The sequence below is a fragment of the Benincasa hispida genome, chromosome 6, assembly GCF_009727055.1.
Source record: "Benincasa hispida cultivar B227 chromosome 6, ASM972705v1, whole genome shotgun sequence".
Classification (NCBI taxonomy): Eukaryota; Viridiplantae; Streptophyta; class Magnoliopsida; order Cucurbitales; family Cucurbitaceae; genus Benincasa; species Benincasa hispida.
Window position 1 is genome coordinate 52,559,183 of NC_052354.1, and position 19,734 is coordinate 52,578,916.

Consider the following 19,734-nt stretch of genomic DNA (forward strand, 5'->3'; position numbering starts at 1 on the left):
GGATATGTGGTGTCAAAGGAAGGAATATTTTTTGACCCTGCAAATATTGAAGCATGTACAAGTTGGCCTTGTCCCACCAAAGTTAGTGAGGTATGCAGTTTTCTGGGTTTAACAGGTTATTATCGTCGGTTTGTAAAGGATTTCTCTCGCATAACCACTCATTTGACTCAGCTGACCGGGAAGGGAGTTTCTTTTGTTTGGAGTAAGGCTTGTGAAGACAGTTTTCAGGATCTTAAATAGAAGTTGGTTTCTACACCAGTCTTACCGTACCAAATGGATTAGGTGTTAGGAAAAGATAACATGCAATGAAAGTAAACAGAATCAATAAGCAATCTAATTGCATTTAGTTTGAGTTCTAAAAGCATGCTTAAACAGAAACTTCAGAATAGGGTTTCTAAACTACATGTCTTTGATGAATTCTCCTAGCTCTAAGCTGCTCTTCACGTGATTCCAGCTTCAATTCAACAGTGAACCACCAAGAGATCTTCTCTACCATTCTCAGCCTTGAATTTGAGTGGTGGAGCTCAGATTGGAGTGCATTTTGGAAGGGAATTGAGTGAGTTTTCTGTAGAAGATGAACAGTAGTCTAAAACTTATTTTTCGACTATTCTTTTTTTTTTTTTTAATCCTTAAAAATATGAGAGTATTTATTCATTATCCATATGCACGTACTCAAGTTCAGCAACCTTGACACTTCAATTTGTTGAAGAAAGTGGGAAATGTGTGTGATTCATGGAGGAACACCTATCCTTCAATCAAGAAGTGGGAAATTCCCACTTTCATATCATTTCCATTTTATTTTATTTGGTTTTAATTTTAATTAATTCAAAATTAATTAAAATCAAAATCAAAATTTCAAAATCTAAAATTTGAAATAAAGTGAGAAATTAATTTGATTAATTAAACATATTTAATTTTATTTAATAACAAATATTAAATTAATCACACACCTAATTTAAAACATAAATCCTATTCATGTAATTAATATTTAAATCAATATTTAAATATTATAAACTCTTCAATTTCATTTAACTCAATAAATTAAATGTTAATAAATTATATCAAATATAATTATACAAATCCTAATTTGAATTTTGAACTATTCAAATTCAAACCCTGATTTCAATTTGAACATTTTCAAACTGAAATTTAATTTGAACAATTCAACTTGATTGAAGAAACTCTAAATCTAGAGAACCAGTGAGTGAAAGCAAATAGTTTCAAACTCCATTGAGAAATAACACATATATTTATAATCATACAGAAACAGTTATGCATAAAGAATAAATTACAACATGCTTCTTAAATTAAATACAAAGGATTGCGCGATAATACCTTTGAAGAACCCTTTCTTCACATATTTCCCTCAATCAGTCACCAACGCGTCCAAATAGCACGAACACAACGATCAACCAGACAATCCTCAATCACCAGCAAGTACAACTCAATCCTCGATCCTCGAACAGAGCTCGACACCACCACAAGTGTACCTTGGTATTCTCGATGTGAGAATCCAGGAGTTGTGAGCTCTATATGATTTTGGATAGAGAGGTGGAGGAAGTAAACGATCGAGTAAGCAATAATCATATAGAGGAAAAAGTTTATTGTATAGACTGGATACTCAATCGTGTAGTCTCTCAAGCTATCGTCTAGTATACTCGGTACTATCGCATAGTCATTCGATTAGTAATCCGATAGCTTGTTTCTATGAAACATTCGAATGAATGAATTGAAAAATAGTTTCCTTTTTATCTCATAGTTACCATAAAACCGTGAATAACTACCCATTCAAGTCGGTTATTGAGAAAAAAATATTAATTATCATATAATTAATAAATTATAAATAAATACAATAACTAACTTATCATATTATATTTATAACCTATAGTTTTAATATTGCATCATATGCAACATATAAACCATAGTTCTTTTCCTATTTTATTAATTCCTTCAATAATAATGTATCAAATACATTATATCAATTATATCATATATAATTTAATTAATTTAATTATATCATATATAATCGAATTAATTTAATTATATCATATATAATCAAATTTTCTCTTGTTAATTTGAACATTTCAAACTAACCCAAAATCTAATTCTCAACTTGAATCTATTGAGCTACCAAGGGGACCTTATGGACTTGTAGCTTAAAGCTCTAACGGTACATGAATAACTGACTAAACTCTTTAATCACGATATCCACCATCCGTTAACTGTCGGACACTCCACTAAAGACCGATAGTTGTACTATTTACACTACAGATATATTTTTGTATCCATTGGATAAAACCAACCAACAGTGCGATGACCCTTCACAAATAGTTCGTAAGTACAGCTGGGCCAATTTACCGTTTTGCCCGTATAGTTACATCTAACTCCTTAAGTACCACTGATTCCTCTAATGAACAATAAGTCATAGTCCCACTATGACTTAGTCCTCTCTTCCCAAGAGAGGGTGTGGCCACTATGTTCAAGACCCGGAATCAGCCTTTAAGGGACCAATTTAATACACATCTAGATGTGTATAAGAGACAGACTTAGTCCTCTCTTCCCAAGAGAGGGTGTGGCCACTATGTTCAAGACCCGGAATCAGCCTTTAAGGGACCAATTTATCTACTTACCCCTGCATCGAGGAAGGAATGAATTTATCTTGTGTAGCTGAGTTCCCAGCTCCCCAATCAGACGAATCCCCAAAATGGTAGGCTTGTTGAGTTGGCAATCTGGCCACTCTCACCCATATAAATCAAAGGATCACCTTCATGAGCAGGAGTTCCCAACTCACTCAGGATTCAGGTCATGTCACCTATCGTCATCCTAGTGAAATGCAAGTCTTTACTATCAACGGTGCTATATAAAGAGACTAATCATTTCGTGGTTTGATCTTATACAAACTCTTTGTATAGGATACCTCTGTTCGTATGTCTCCATATGAATGATCAGGATCAGATCATTTGTAGCATTTTACAACACTTGTAATACCTACAAAATGGGTCGTATCTATAGTGTCACCAGGATAAGGTACCCAACCTTATCCATCTACTATAGACTATTTAGGTTATTATTTAAATAAGATCCACCTATATGTTTCTACATACTTGTTTGAGTTTTCTTAAATAATCTCATGTCTTAGTTTATTGGATTGAGTAAATGCTTATAAAATATCACTCATTTTATTAATAACAATATGTTTATACAGAGTTTATAAACTAGACTATAAGGAGATTTAGGACACCATTCCCAACAATATAATTATAGATTCACTCAATTTATTAATTCAAGATGTTCATATTTTACGAGCTTGTAGAGGGACCTTATGGACCTATAGATCACGAGCGCCAACGATTTAAGATTAATTGGCTAAAACTCTTTAGACCAAATTAATCAGTATTCTTTAACTATCAAGTCACACCACTATAGCTTGATAGTTACACTCTTCTCACTGTATATATATTTGTGTCCACTTGATTTAACCATAATCAGTAAGTCGACCTTTCACAGGTTGTTCTTAATAACGGCTAGGTTAATATGTTGTTTTAACACCAATATTACATCTTGTTCCTTAAGTTCCACTGATCCTCTAATGAACAACTGGTTTGTGATCCAATCACTAAACTCAATTCCTCTCGGGCCAATGAGAGGGTGGGGCCTCTTGTTCAAGACTTGGTTTCAGTACTTAAGAGAACAACCTTTCTCCTAGTCCTAAATCATGTAGGCGTGAATTTCTTATTGCACCCTATGTCCCTAACTATCTACCCGACTTACCCCTGATATGGGAGGCTTATTGAGCCGACGCTGTTGAGCCAACCCTCACCTATGAAAATCTAAGAAAAATTCCGAGTAAACAAGAGTTCATAGTTAGCTCAGGATTAAAATCGAGTTACCTAGGTCATCTAAATGAAATAGTCAGTCTTACATAGTAAACAACGTTATAAAGTAAGAGCGACTTATTTCTTGGTTCGATCTTACGCAAACTCATTATATAGGACGCCCCCACTCCTCATGTCCATACATGAAGAATCAGGATCACTTCGTTTGTAGCACCTTTACAACAAATTGTTACAACTACAGAATGGGCCACATCCGATAGTGTTACCAGAATAAGGCACCCAACATTATTCATATACTATAGATCATTTTGACTATTTACTCGAACATGATCCACTTTTATGTCTATATAAAGTTCAAGTATTCATATAATAGTCATGGATTTTAGTTTATTAGACTTAAACTTTATAAGTGTAATTTATAGATTCCAATAACAACTTTATTGAAGTAATGTTGAATAACATCTTTATTGATAATAGAATATTTTTAACTATATAAACGGTGAGTTTTAGGACATACAACCCAACATTAGGGAGTTTTGTTATTTACAGTGATACCTCCAAGAAAGCATTGGGGTGTGTGTTGATGCAACATGGAAAAGTAGTGTCTTATGTCTTTCAACAGTTGAAGAATCGTGAAAGAAACTACCATACACATATTTCGGGTTGGCTATAGTGGTTTTTTGCTTTAAAGATTTGGAGACATTATTTGTATAGAGAGAAGATATAGATTTTCACAGGCCACAAGAGTTTGAAATACTTCTTCACTTAGAAGAAGTTGAATATGAGACAACGTAGATAGCTAGAGTTAGTGAAAGATTATGACTGTGAAATTTTGTATCATCCATGCAAGGTGAATGTGGTAGCAGATGCTTTGAGTAGGAAGGCAACCCATTCAGCAACTTTAATTACCAGATAGACTCATTTATGAAAGGATTTTGAAAGAGTTGAAATCGTAGTAGCGGTGGGAAAAGTCATTGAATAGCTGGCACAACTAACAGTACAACTGAACTTAAGGCAGAGAATTGTTGATGCACAATAGGGTGATCCTTACCTTGTTGAGAAATTTTGCAAAGTGGAGATAGGACAGGATAATGAGTTCTTAGTATCCCTCGATAACGATCTCCATTACTAAGGACACTAATAGCTCTCAAAAAGAGCTATTATTCCTAGCTTAATTCGGGCTCGTCATCGAATTTTACTTGTTTATTTCTCTATTTTATAGATATCGAGCAATCAAGAGGTAGAATTAATCATTTAATGGAGAATGGGTTAATTTGAAACAATTTGGAATTGATTTGAGCATCTGGGCTTTAAAGAAGTTGAAAAGACCAAAATATTCCTATTGGAGCGTCACAATGCTCGTAATTTGCTTAGGTCTGACGCTCGTGCAATGCTTCGAGGTAGTAGATTGTGATACAGGGGAACGTTGCAACGGTACCGAGTGTCACAATGCTCCAAAGTTAGAACATCGCCACCATTGTAATGTCGTGCAATGGTCCAACCCAACACTGTATGACTGAATGCTTAGCGTTGCAACGCTACGAACTTTGACAAACGGAGTGCGAAGCTCGCACGCGAGATAGCATTACCCCTAGCATTGGACTTCTGCCTTGACACTCCCCTTCAGCCACTTCAGCATTGCAACGTAATTTCTAGCGTTGCGACGCTGTCCTGATTTTCTATAAATATTCCACTTCGGTTTTAGATCAAAATATGCTAACTTTTGGGGGCTGAACTGATGAAGGCCGAAGTTAAACTTCATTCTTTTTCCTTTTCCTTCAGAATTTAGTGTCTTTAGGTTAGTTTTTCTTTTTATTTTAGGTTGTGATTTGTCTAAGAATTAAGAGGTAACTCCCATCTAATTTCTTTTGAGTAAGAGCCCTATGTTTATTTTCTTGAAGATTTTCTAATTAATTTAACTGAATTTTTGTGAACTCTTTGGGATGATTTGATGAATCTTAATGAAATTTTTATAAATTGATCTGACAAATTAGTTTATTGAAATTCTTCTTTGCAAAATCGTCATAGCCTATGTATATATTGATGGATTTTTTTGCGCATATTAGGATCGCATGTATAACGTCTAAACCTTTTCTGACCAAATGCATGTATGCCCTAATATAATCTTTTCCAAATAAATCATGCTATAAGATATGACTTTTCCAGCTAGTAGTATCAACAATTGAACCCTTTCGTAATGTAATTCAATTTTAACTTGTATGTCGCTTAGAAAGAAGAGTTGTAAATTGAATTAAATTTGGTTTAATATCGAATTTGACTAATTAGACTATTAGATTTTCTAATAGGTTGAAGGATTGACAGATTCAATGTAATTAATTGATGCCTAATGAAAGAAATTGCATAGGAAACTCTCTCTTGCTCTAGAAATTAGATACTATTCTAGATTACATTTACCTTTTTTATTTTTCACTTCATTCATATATCTCTTCCACACAAAACCCTTCATTTACCACTCTAGTTAGAAAATTAACTTAACGAAACAAATTGCGCTCCCCTGTAGGTCAACTCGGGCTTACCACTATTGCTACGTCTTTATAGTGAGAAGAGTAATTCGGTATTTACAAATTTTTTTTATCAAGTTTGAAGCTTATAAACGACATAAGTTTTAGGATCCGTCAGACGGTTATGTGTACCTGCAGAGAATGATCTTAAGAATGCAGTATTGATAGAAGGTCATAGTTCCCATTCTCGATGCATCCTGGCAGCACCAAGATGTATCAGGACTTGAAACAGTTTTATCGGTGGTATGATATGAAAAAAGAGGTAGCCGAGTTTGTTAGTAAATATTTGGTGTGTTAGCAAGTGCAAGCCCCGAGGCAAAAGCCTACAGGCTTGTTGCAAGCCATGAGTGTACCAGAATGGAAGTGAGAGAATGTGTCGATGGATTTCATTATGCACTTACCAAGAACAACAAAAGGCTATGCACCGATATGGGTTGTGGTGGACAAACTCACTAAGCTAACACACTTTATTCCTGAAAGGTCTATGTTTCCAGTGAACAAGTGGGCGCAGTTGTATGTGAAAGAGGTGATGAGGTTGCATGAGGTGTCTGTGTCCATTGTATTTGATAGAGACCCTCCTTTTAATTGTTCAAATTAAATGAGGGAATTTTATATTAATGAGATTAATATATACTGGTTAATTATAGATATGATCTATAATTCAAATTATGTAAGAGAGATATATTTGAATAAGATTCAAATATTAGACATATATGAATTAGATTCATAAAGAGATGTATACATATAAATATTGTGATATTTATGTATTAATTAACTCCATATTAAATATGATTTAACATAGTTACTTAATTAATAAATAAATAGTTGATTAATTGATTAAAAAATAATGAAGATTGAAGGTTAGTATAAATATATGATATTTATGATGATTAATTAAATGTATATTAAATAGGATTTAATATGTGGTTATTTAATTAATGTGTCAATTAGTTAAATAAGGGTTATTTAATTAATTAGCACTAAGGGCATAAAAGAAAATTCTTGGAGAAGGGGTTAACCCTTCTCCATATAAATACATCCTTATAGTCATTTTAGGAAAATTTTTTTATATCACATAAAATTTTTTTATTTTAGTTTTTTTTTTATTATTAAAAATCGAACTTCTAAATGCAAGGCGTTCACACGCTTCCGCTTGGGATTCAATCTCTTCAACTTATGTATATACATACTTCTGAGAAAATGTAATTAGTGTTGGGATTGGTGCCCTAATTTTCCCCAAGTCTCGTATTTTGTAAACATTGTATATATTGTTATGAATAAAATAAGAGTTATTTTATTTTGCATTTACTCATATCCAATAAACAAAAACTCGTGGTTATTGTATGTAAACTTAAACCATGTATATGAGATATACAAGTGGATCATGCCTTAAGTAATAACCTAAAAGGTCTGTAGTATAAAGATAAAGGAGAGATATCTTATCCTGGTGACACTACGAATACAACCCGCTTTGTAGAGGTTTGCAAGTATTGTGAACTACTACAGATGGTCTGATCTTGATGATTCATGTGGAGACATGCGAGCGGGGGTGTCCTATATAAAGAGTTTGTATAAGACCGAATCACAAGATGATTCGTCTCTTTATATAACACTGTTGATACTTGAGACTTACATCTCACCTAAACGGCCATAGGTGACATGACCTTAATCCTGAGTGTTTTGGGAACTTCTGCCTTTGAGGACGATCCTTTGATTAGTATGGGTGAGAGTGGCTAGATTGTCAACTCAACAAACTTACCTTTTTAGGGATTTGTCTGATTGGGGAGCTGGGAACTTAGTTACACAAGATAGAATTCACTCCTTCCTCAAAGCAGGGGTAAGTAGATAGATTGATCCCTTAAGGGCTGATTCTAGGTCTTGAACATAGTGGTCACATTCTCTCTTCGGAAGAGAGGACTCGGTCATAGTAGGACTATGACTTATGTTCATTAGAGGAGTCAATGGTACTTAAGAAGCTATATGTAACTACAGGGGAAAAACGGTAAGTTGGCCCAACTGTACTTACGAGCGATCTGTGAAGGGTTATCGCACTATTGGTTGTGGATATGGACATAAAAATATATCTGTAGTGAGGAGAGTGCAGCTGTCGGTCTTTAGTGGAGTGCCCGGCAGTTAATGGATGATGGATCCCATGACTAAAGAGTATAGTCAGTTATTCACGTACCATTGGAGCTTCAAGCTACAGGTTCATAAGGTCCCATTGGTAGCTCAGTGGATTCAAGTTGAGAATCAGTTCTTCGGGTTGATTCGAAGTGTTTAAATTAACATGAGAAAATTCAATTATATATGATATAATTGGTGTGATGTATGAGATACATCAAGTGGAGGATTGACGTAAATATGATTTACATTAAATACCATAAAATAGAAAAAAAAAAACTATGGTTTATATGTTTCATGAGATAAAATATTAAAACTATAGATTATAAATATAATATGGTAAGTTGGTTATCATATTTATTTATAATAATATTAATTATTTGATAATTATCTCTTTTTCTCTAATAAACAATTGAGTGGGAGGTTATTGGTGGTTTCTTGGTAACTATGAGATAAAAGGAAAAATATTTTCCTAAAATTAAAGAGTTTCCACTTTCGGAAAGGAACCCACGGTAAAGCTATCAAGTGAAATTATTTCACTAAGCGATAGCAATAGAGAGACTAAACGATCGTGGGCGTTAACTATATGATAGTTCATTCGAGGGTCGTATCTGTAGTGTCACCAAGATCAGGTATCCCTTCTTAATCCTTATAATACAAACCTTTTTAGGTTATCACTTAAGGCATGATCCACTTGTATATCTCATATACATGCTTAAGTTTTCATACAATAACTATGGAGCTTTGTTTATTGGATATGAGTTAATGCCAAATAAAATAACTCTTATTTTATTCATAACAATGTGTATAGATTACAAATTACGAGACTCCGAGAGAATTAGGACACCAATCCCAACAACCTCCCACTTGTCCTAATACCTCGGAAGACTAATGTACAATACATGAAAAAATACAAGTACAATATACAATACACTAGGGCATACTCTATACCCCATTATCATCTCCCACTTGCCCTAGATAAGATGCCGCATGTCCCGTAGACCCAGACTCTTCAGGTGACCCTCGAACACTTTAGCCATGAGAGCCTTTGTAAATGGATCAACAATGCTATGCTCCGACGCGATCTTCGTGACTATCGTATTACCGCGATGCACAATCTCCCTAATCAAGTGGTATTTTCGTTTGATATGTTTGCCTCGACGATGACTCCGAGGTTCCTTAATTTGCCACAACCCCGTTGTTATCACAATAAAGAGTGATCGGGTCTGGTACACAATATTGCATACATTAAGCTTCCAACACCTGAAGCATAGGGAATCCATCTCATCTCCTCAACCTCTTGAGGTGTCTTAGGAAATTGATCCTTAGACAATACGATTCCGTGCCTAAATCCTGCATCCTGTACCTGATCAACATTTGATCTATGTACGATGCCTGAGACAAGGCTAACCTCTTGTTCTTACAATCCCGAATGATCTGGATCCCTAGAACATACTACGCCTCACCCAAATCTTTCATTTGAAACTGGGTAGCTAGCCAATTCTTAATGTCAGTTAGAAACCCTACATCATTCCCAATGAGTAGGATATCATCCATATACAATATTATGAAAGCTACTGAGTTGTTGATGATCTTCTTGTAAACACAAGGCTCATCAATGTTCTTATCAAAGCCAAACGATTTGACGCACTGTCAAATCTAATGTTCCATGATCTAGACACTTGTTTCAGGCCATAAATGGACATATTAAGCTTGCAAACTCTTTGCTCTTGATCTAAAACTATGAACCCCTCTAGTTGAGCCATGTAGATGGTCTCTTCAAGATTACCATTAAGAAAGGCAGTCTTGATGTCCATTTTCCATATTTCATAATCATAAAATATGGCTATGGACAAAAGTATCCTGATAGACTTTAGCATGACAATAGGTGAGAAAGTTTCCTCATAGTCCACTGCCTCAATCTAGGTATAACCCTTTGCCACGAGTCTAGCCTTAAAGGTTTGCACCTTTCCATCTACACCTCGCTTTTACTTGTAGATCTACTTACACCCTATAGGTTTTACCCCATCAGGTTGATCCATAAGCTCCCAGACTTGATTGAAGTACATAGACTCCATCTCCTGGTTCATGGCCTTAATCCACTCATCCTTGTCAACATCCTCCGTTGCTTGCTTAAAAGATAATGGATTCTCGGTCCCATCATTAGAAATGACTTTTTGGGCTTCAGTCAAACCCATGTAGCGATCCAGTGGGTTCATAACCCTCCTACTACGTCGAGGAAGTCTCAACTCTTGAGTTGGTTGACTAGATATACCGACCTCAAAACCTCTTGTTGTTCTGTCAGTCTGTTCAACAACTCTTGTTGAACCCTCAGTAGTCTCAGTCTCACTAGAAATCTTAAGTAAAACCAGCTTACTTTGTGGTTTATGATCCCTGATATGGTCTTCTTCCAAGAAGATAGCATTTGTAGAAACAAATGTTTTGTTCTCACTCAAATCATAGAAGTATCCACCCCTCGTTTCCCTAGGGTAGCCTACAAAGAGGTAAACTTTTGAATGCGGTTCCAACTTCTTCGGGTTAGTCACAAGCACATGAGCCAGACACCCCTAAATCCTGAAGTTGTGTAAATGACGTTTACAGCTCTCCACAACTCAAAAGGTGTTTCAAAACACTTTTCAAGGGAACGTTGTTCAGAATGTTACATGCGGTCTCCACTGCAAAATCCCAAAACGAATTTGGAAGATGAGCATAACTCATCATAGACCGAACTATGTTCAACAAGGTCCTGTTTCTCCTTTCTGATACACCATTTTGCTGAGGTGTGCCTGGGGTCAAGAGTTGAGACGTAATCCCATATCCTATCACATAGTTCTGGAATTTGAGGTCTATATACTCTCCATCACGATCAGATCATAGTGTTTTTATCTTCTTACCTAACAAGTTTTCAACTTACGCCTTATACTCCTTGAACTTGTCAAGGGCTTCAGACTTACGTTGCATTAGGTAAAGATATCCGTACCTTGAATAATCATCTATGAAAGAGATGAAATATTCATACCCACCTCGAACTCTAACACTCATCAGACCACAGAGGTCTGAATGTACAAGCTCCAAGGCTTCCTTGGCTCTGTAACCTTTTCCAGTAAAAGGTCATTTGGTCATCTTGCCTTCGAGGCATGATTCACACACCGACAAGGAGTTTTCTTCTAAACTGTTTAAAAGTCCACATTTCACCAATTGCTTAATCCTATTGAGGTTGATGTGACTTAATCTTAGATGCCAAAGATGGGTGTTTCCCTTAGTAGAAACCTTTGGTCTTTTAGCTGTTGTCGTCGTACTGAACATTTCAGTATTAAACAAGGCTTTTATGACTAATGGCCTTAATACATATAAGTTACTTTCCATTGAACCAAAACCAATCTCCATACCATTCTTGAAAATAAACACTTTACTTTCATAAAAGGAGACGGTATAACCTTGTTCAAAGAGACAAGAAATCAAGATTAAGTTCCTCTTGATATGAGGAACTACGAAAACCTTATCCAGTAACAGATAATGTTTCTTGTCCAAAAATAACTTCAGCCTATCTACAGCAACAGGTGAAACAACCTCAACAGTACCGACTCGAAGAGTCATCTCTCCCTGTGGCAACATTTTCCAGGAATTAAATCTTTGGTAAGAGAAACTCACGTGGTTAGTAGCGCTCGAATCAATGATCCATGCAGAATCATAATTCTCTACCAAACATGTCTCCAAGACCAATAAATCATATTTACTGTCTTTAGACATCCTCCTCTTCTGGAGAGCAGTGGGATCAGAATTAGAACCTAAATAACCTCTAAGTTCCATTTCAGAGAACACTTCTCGTCTATGAACTTTAACAGAGTCAGTAATATTTCCTTTCTCTTCCTGGAGTTTAACTTGGGAACTGGCACTACTGGTTTTGTCATCTATCCCTTTGTGCTCAAAAAGTAAGAATTGACGTTCAAACAAATCTTACAACGAGTCCATGATCTCACGTACAATGACCACGTTCTCAACACTTTTGGCCAAAGCATCAGGTATGCTAGCCAATATGTGAAGTCGGGCCAATGAATTAGCCTTTATCCACACCTCATATGCATTACGAACACTTCACGATGCATCAAAGGTCAGGACTTGAGGACATTCCTCAACCATGACAAACTCGAGGTCGTTTACCACGAAATATATTTACTATTTCCACTGTATGTAACCGGTCAAACTAGAGGCATTAAACGGAAAAACAAACATGTTGCTGAAAACAAAAACATATCGACCTACGTTAGGTTTTAAGAAAATACTAGTTGAAAAACATACAACATCCAATACGGTTTAGCAAATCTAACATGAACCCCGTGTGACATCTAGTTTCTCAATGACGCTTCAAAGGTTTAAGACAAAAGCCGCTAAAGGGTGGTCAATTTATCCCTCCTCTGAATTGAAACATTATCAACCAACCATTAATACCAGAATAACTCTTTCTCCTATAACGACTAGCCATCATTGATTTGGTCAAGAAATCATTAACTTACTTAACAATTTTTCGTAAGTGTGACCTGTTATTTTAGGCCCTAGAGCTCCGCCCCAAGCAGCCAATCCGAAGGGAAAAATCTGATTGGGGCAAAAACTAAAGTGACCCTATCCATTTCTGGAGTTCACCTTGATATTGACCAACTGCATAAAACTCATCCTAAGGGGGACGCTCCCAGGGCGCCACGAGGGAGTACAGAATGATCTCACGGTACAAACCAATGATAGAGACCTTAGGACGTGTTGACACACACCTTTCACCCACTTACTATAAACACTCTCTCCGTCCACCTTGATATTGACTCATGCAAACACCATCCGAAGGGGGATGCTCCCAAGGCACCACGAGGCCAAGCATGAATCTCACAACGTGAACATTCAGGGATAAACGTGAGTGAAATCATTGACATATCAAATACATCTCTTCCTCCCACTGAGTATTTTATAACTTAGAATTTAGCTTACTTAGAAAAAACATGGCTAATAATTTTAATTACGTGACTTTTTAGGTTTGCCCAAAAGTAACTTTTACCCTGGATAGTTTAACAACTTTTGATCATTATCCATTAAACTCTTTAACGGAGTTTTTGACCAACTATCGCATACTTGCAAAAAAATCTGTCTAATTCATCTTTCCAGGTAGGTTCCCAAGTAGAAGTGTTCTGTTTTAGTCAGCTTAAGTACCCCAGCCTAGACAGAACCCACCTTAGACAAAAGGTCCCTTATAGATAGATTTAATACAATTTTAATCTTTTGTGCCAATCAATTTAATTCTATTATAAACCGATTTAAAAAGAATAAACTAGGTTGCTAATCCCATTAGAACCTTTGAACTTAGATCTATCTCCACCCAATTTTAAAACCCTTTTAAAACATGAGTTCCCCTAAGTACACTTGCAACTCTTTCTTATCGATTTTCGTTCTAACTTTTATTATAATACTTATAACAGAAACAACCAAAACCATTCACAATGCAAAGCAAACACATACAAGGCATTCATTGCTTTTATAAACACCCTAAGTGTCATACTCCATGCATTGTTCATTCATTGCTACTTTTTATATAACTATTATACAAATAAGCAACGAACCAAGCAAAACATGCTTATTCACCCTTATACTATAATGCTTATAATATAAAGATGATGCATGAATATGCTTAGTGCATACATAAATATAACTCTTATATTTCTCGATGCATGCGTATGCTCTCTTGTAATTTCATCATGCCATATTATAACACTTATAATATATGATGCATGAATAATTGCACAACCTAAGGTGAGTTTTAAATCTATATGTCATACATTATGTCATATAAACCACATACAACTCATGTATATTAAACAAAAGTTGATGAATCGGGATAATTAGCCTCAAATCCTCAAAACTAAAAGCTAACAAAAGCAAAGAGTCACCGGTTCTAACAGTCGAACTGGGTCTTGAACCGTCCGGTTGAAGCCCGCATCTCCACTGATTGTGTACAAAACTTCCTCACGATTGTCTACATGAAAGAGTAAACGCTTTACTTAATCGTTTACTAACGGTTTTAGAGCTAACGATCGTTTAGCAATGATCATATACCTTTTACTATGCGATGAAGCATGAGGTACACGATCATGCAGTGTGCAACGCACAACGTAAACCTTAAACAATAATCTAAATGACAACAATGCAGTGAGGCACAATCGTCTAAACGATCACTTAACGAGTGCCTAAGTATCGTATATCGCATGATCGTGTAGGCAGTAACTATGCGATGAGGCATGCTAACTACACGATTGTTTAGTGCGCGCATCTTTTATTAAACGATGAGCATCAAATGCTCCCACTCGATCGTTTACCTTCAACGTCTATGTGATCGAGCAAACACTTTACCTCATCATTTAGTATTAGCTAAACAATCATTTAGTAAATACTACACAATCACATAGAAAAATCTACACGATCATTTAGCCAAATCCAACAATTGTTTACCTGATGTTACATGATACGACCAACTCTTGGTCTTCTTTTCTGCTGAGAACCATATCTCCATGCTTCGAAACTTCATCACGAACGATTCGACAAACTCAAACACTTTGAATTACAGACTCGATTGCTTGTTAATTATGCCAAAAAATACAAGGGCCCTTATAAATTAACACTTTGTAATCAAAAGAAAGCTTTAAACAAAGGCAATTAAAACCGTAAACATTCATCAACGCCATCCACAAACGCATCTAACATTTAAACGCAATGCAGAAAACCCACCACAACTGTAAAAGAAGTTCAAAACAGAAATGAAATTTGGAATATCAAAATAACCTGGCTCTGATACCAATTGAAGGAAATCAGACATGAGGATTTCCATGAGCAGCGGAAGGATCGTTCCAAATTCCATTCGTATTTGAACATACACAATTATAATGAAGAAACAGAAACTTACAAGTCATGCACAACACGAAATTACCGCATGATTTATAATAAGATCAAGGTAAAGATTATACATATCTTTGAAGACTCATCTTCAAACTCCCTCGATCATGACACTCGTTCAATCTCTAAGACTGCAACACACGAACAGAAACTATTACTTTTGAATTGCTAAGGGAAACCCTTGGATTGTGTAAATTACATTTATAACCATTAATGTTTGTTCTAATGTATCGAGAGATGTGGATCAACAGTTGGTTTTCGTATTCCTTGATGAAAGCCCTTTTTATTGCAAGAGTTAAAATGTCTACCCTCTTCTACTTAAATCGTTTAATGTCTTCTCAAGGTCTCAGAATTATCTTTCATGATCGTTCTCTTATCAGTGATCTTGGGTTTCTCTTGTTGTATTCAGGAAGAAGTTGTCCAGTGTTGAGTAGTCTGCCTCTCTATGTTTTCAATATGGTAGATACAAGAAGTCGAACACGAAATACGGTTAGTCTGTGGTAAACCCTTGAAAATCATTAAAGTGTCCTTGCAATGCTAAGCCAATTGCTTCCACTTCCAAACGACAACATTTGAGTTCAGCCACTTCTAAGGTTGTGTATGCTAATCAAGGTATTATATCTCCTATCAACACTGAAAATCTTGTGCATGCATCTAATTCTATAAACTATGTTGAAATTGGTCCTCTTGCTATTGTGCCTTATGTTGGTGATGATGAGAACTTGCTTTATTTTGTTTTACCTAGAAGTGACTATGTCTTCTCTCCTCTACATGTATTGTCTAAACATCATAATACTACTGTCTTTCCTGGTATGCCTTCTTTCGTTGCTACTATATATATATTTATGAATGACTCGACGAATGTTGATATGTCTGGTAAAGTTAAAGAAAATTTAGTTCCAAATAATGTTGAGGGTTTCTCTACTTTGAATCTTCTGGTGTGTTGATATCTGAGCCTCCTCCCACCTCTCAAATGCATGCACAGATTACTACTGATGAGAATGTTGAACAGAATACGATTGTCTTGGTCCCTATCATTGATGATTCACCTATCATTAAAGCACTTGTCCCTTAAAACCCTAATACCAATTTTGGTAATCCTGTGATTGACAAAGACATTGCATCAGACTCTTTTGACGACCATGTTGTGCTTGCAGAACTAGGTAAGCACAAAATAAAAAAAGATGGTCTTAATGTCTCAGATTCTTGGTCCTTCTTTTAGAATGCGCTCACGTTTACCTCCTTCATCTAAGAATTCATCTGATTCGGTTTCCAAGGTTCATTTTCATTCATCTTCTGATGTATTTGATGCTATAGTGGCACCAAAAAGAGTAAACACCAAAACTAGCAAAAGAAAGGTTGCTCAAAATGTTCCGTTTGTTCCCATTGATGGTGTTTCTTATCACCGTGAAGAAAATGTTCGAAAATGGAAATATGTCATTGATTGAATAATTGCAGATAAACATAATGTTTCAGATAAGACAGAATCATGTTTGGCTATCATGGAGCTCTTAAATCAGGCTCATTTGCTAAAGATAGTTTCACAGCTTGGACCTTTTTGTCCTCAACTTATTCGTGAGTTCTTTGTCAAACTTCCTAATTTTTTTCATGATCCAAGTAGTAGTGAATACAAAAAATTCCATGTTAGAGGTGTTTGTTTTACTATTTCACCAGAAGTTATAGTTTCTTGACCGTGATGATACCCCAGCTCCTGGTGCTTCACATCCTTCCACATAAACTTTGGTGACTGAGCTAACTGGGGGCACGTATTCTTCTTGGCCTTCATGTGGTCAATTGTCCGCTGCCACTTTGAGCATCAAATATGCAATACTTCATAAGATTGGTATTGCTAACTAGTGTCCTTCTATACATGGTTCTGGAGTATCTTTGTTGTTTGCTAGTTTGTTATACCAAATTGACACTGGTTCTTGATTCAATTTTGACCTTTTTGTCTACAATTAGGTGCTTAATCCTTTGCTATCAAACTACCTATTTGCTTTCCCATATTTTGTGTGGTATCATGCTCTCTCATTGCTTAACCATTCCTACTCCTACGGATGCTCAAGGACTTGCTGCCAAGTGTATCAATCTAAGCCACAAGCTTTTTCAGGGATCCTATGTGCTAGGCGTTGTGCACAACATTTGACCACCTAGAGTTGATGACATTCCCATGCCCAAGGATCTTCACGCTTCTAAAGGTGGACTATTGATTCCTTTTGATCTTGGAACACATATCTTACAGATGCTATCTTCTGAGTCCTGAATTTTGACTGATATAATTCGTTCTCTTACAGATCGACGGACAACTGTGGATACATTAGTCCAGTTGTTGAGTTTGTCATTACCCTCTAATGATGCCCTGTCTCCTTCACAGTGTCCTTCCTCTCCACGTGCTTAATTTTCTTCTTCTAGCAATCAAAGGGGAGTGTGGTTGTGGTGTTGTTTTTTTGTGGGTGGTGTTGTTGGCTTGTTGTTGGTGGTTGTTTGGGCGGTTTGGTTGTTGTTGTTTTGAGAGTTGGTTTATGGTTTTGTTGTTTTCTGTTGCCTTGTAGTTTTTGTTTGTGATATCTCATGATTGCCAACAAAAGAAAATTGTTATGCCAAAGGGAGAGATTGTTATTGTTTTTATTTGTCCTGTAAATTTTCCTTTGTTTAAATATTGGATCTCTTCAGGTTGACTTCGTGTTGGACTGTCTGGTTGGTTGTTTTTGGAATGATTCCGATCTTGTTGGTTTCCTTGTCTATAACTTCCTTGTTGATATCGTTATAAAAAAAAGTATGAAAATGTCTAATTTAGGGGGGTTTTTTGTGTGTGAACTGATCGTGGAGTTGTGGTTTTTAGAGTGCGTCCATTGCTGAAAACGAAGAAACGATAAGGTTTGCAATTTTGTTATCATGCATGGGTAGGGGGAGCCTAAATGTACAAGATCAATAAAGCCTGAGCTGAGAAAAGATCTTGAGATAGGTGCCACAAGTTTAGGGGGAATTTAAACAAATTTCCTATCTAAGGTTTACTGCATTACATGATAGTGGTTCTATCAATTAAGTTATTTCTCTTGTAAACCTTCTGAGTTATACTGAGCTTCTCTTTAATTTGGGCACTATACCCCCCAGATGTAGGTAAAGTTATACCAAACTAGGTTAACATATTGTGTGTTATTTTTCTTCTCTACTTGTTTCGTTTGTCTCATTACTTTTATCAGCATCATTGTGTCTATCATCATATATACAATCGATTATTTGTACATTTTTTAATATTTTTCACAATAAAGACTAAATCGTTACAAACTATGAAATACACGAACAATAGTGTTACTTACTGAAGTTCAGAGACTAAATATTACAATTTTAAAAATACAAAGACTAAATTATTGCTTTCATGAGAACAGAATCGCGATCCATTTTGTTGCGATTAACAATTTGACGTTAATCTTATTTTCCTTTTTTTTGAGCAATTTGATCTTAATCCTTGGAAGAAAGAAAAAATATTTTGGTCTTTAGATTAAAAACGAAAAATGAAAGTTGAATTAAATCATGCTAAACTAAATCTCTAATTTCAAAATCAAAAAATTGGAACAAATGCCACGAGAGTCCCATTAATGATAGACAGCTGACAATTCCCACTTTTTATTTTTATTTTTATTATTAATTATAAATATTACATTTTTTTATACAATTAATGTTATTATTTTGAGTTCACAAGTCCTACATTATTAACTTGAGTTCGGGTGGGATGCAAAAAGGCATATGCTTTTTAGGATGCCAATGGGGACAGCTTCTTATCATTCATTTCAACCTTAGAAAATCTACAAATCAATACTTTTTATATAAAAAAATCCACAAATCAAACATGTCTCTTATGATTTGATTTTTTCTTACAAAATGAGGGCCTTCAGGAAAGATCTCAAGTCAAAGGAGAGGAAGATGAAAGGAAGAGAAAAGAGAAAAATGAAAAGAAGAAATCACTATACTAAAAAATTAATTTTAATAGACGTATCAGCTCAACAATACATAATTATCAGAAGTTTATCTTTACATCCTTTTTATAGGTCAACTAACAATTTAAGAACGATTTTTCAAACGAATTTTAGTTTAATCTTTAGGTACCAAACATTATCAACTTCAAGGACCAAATAAATATTAAACTCAATCCTCAGAGACTAAAAATCTATTTTACTCAATATCTTAATCATGAAAGAATGATATTTTATTTCAATTATAAATCATGCTTCTCGAACCTATTGATTTCTTTGGCCTACATATTCGTATTTTATCTTCTTGTCCTAAGCTTTTCATAAATCATACAACAACATTATGGTAAACTT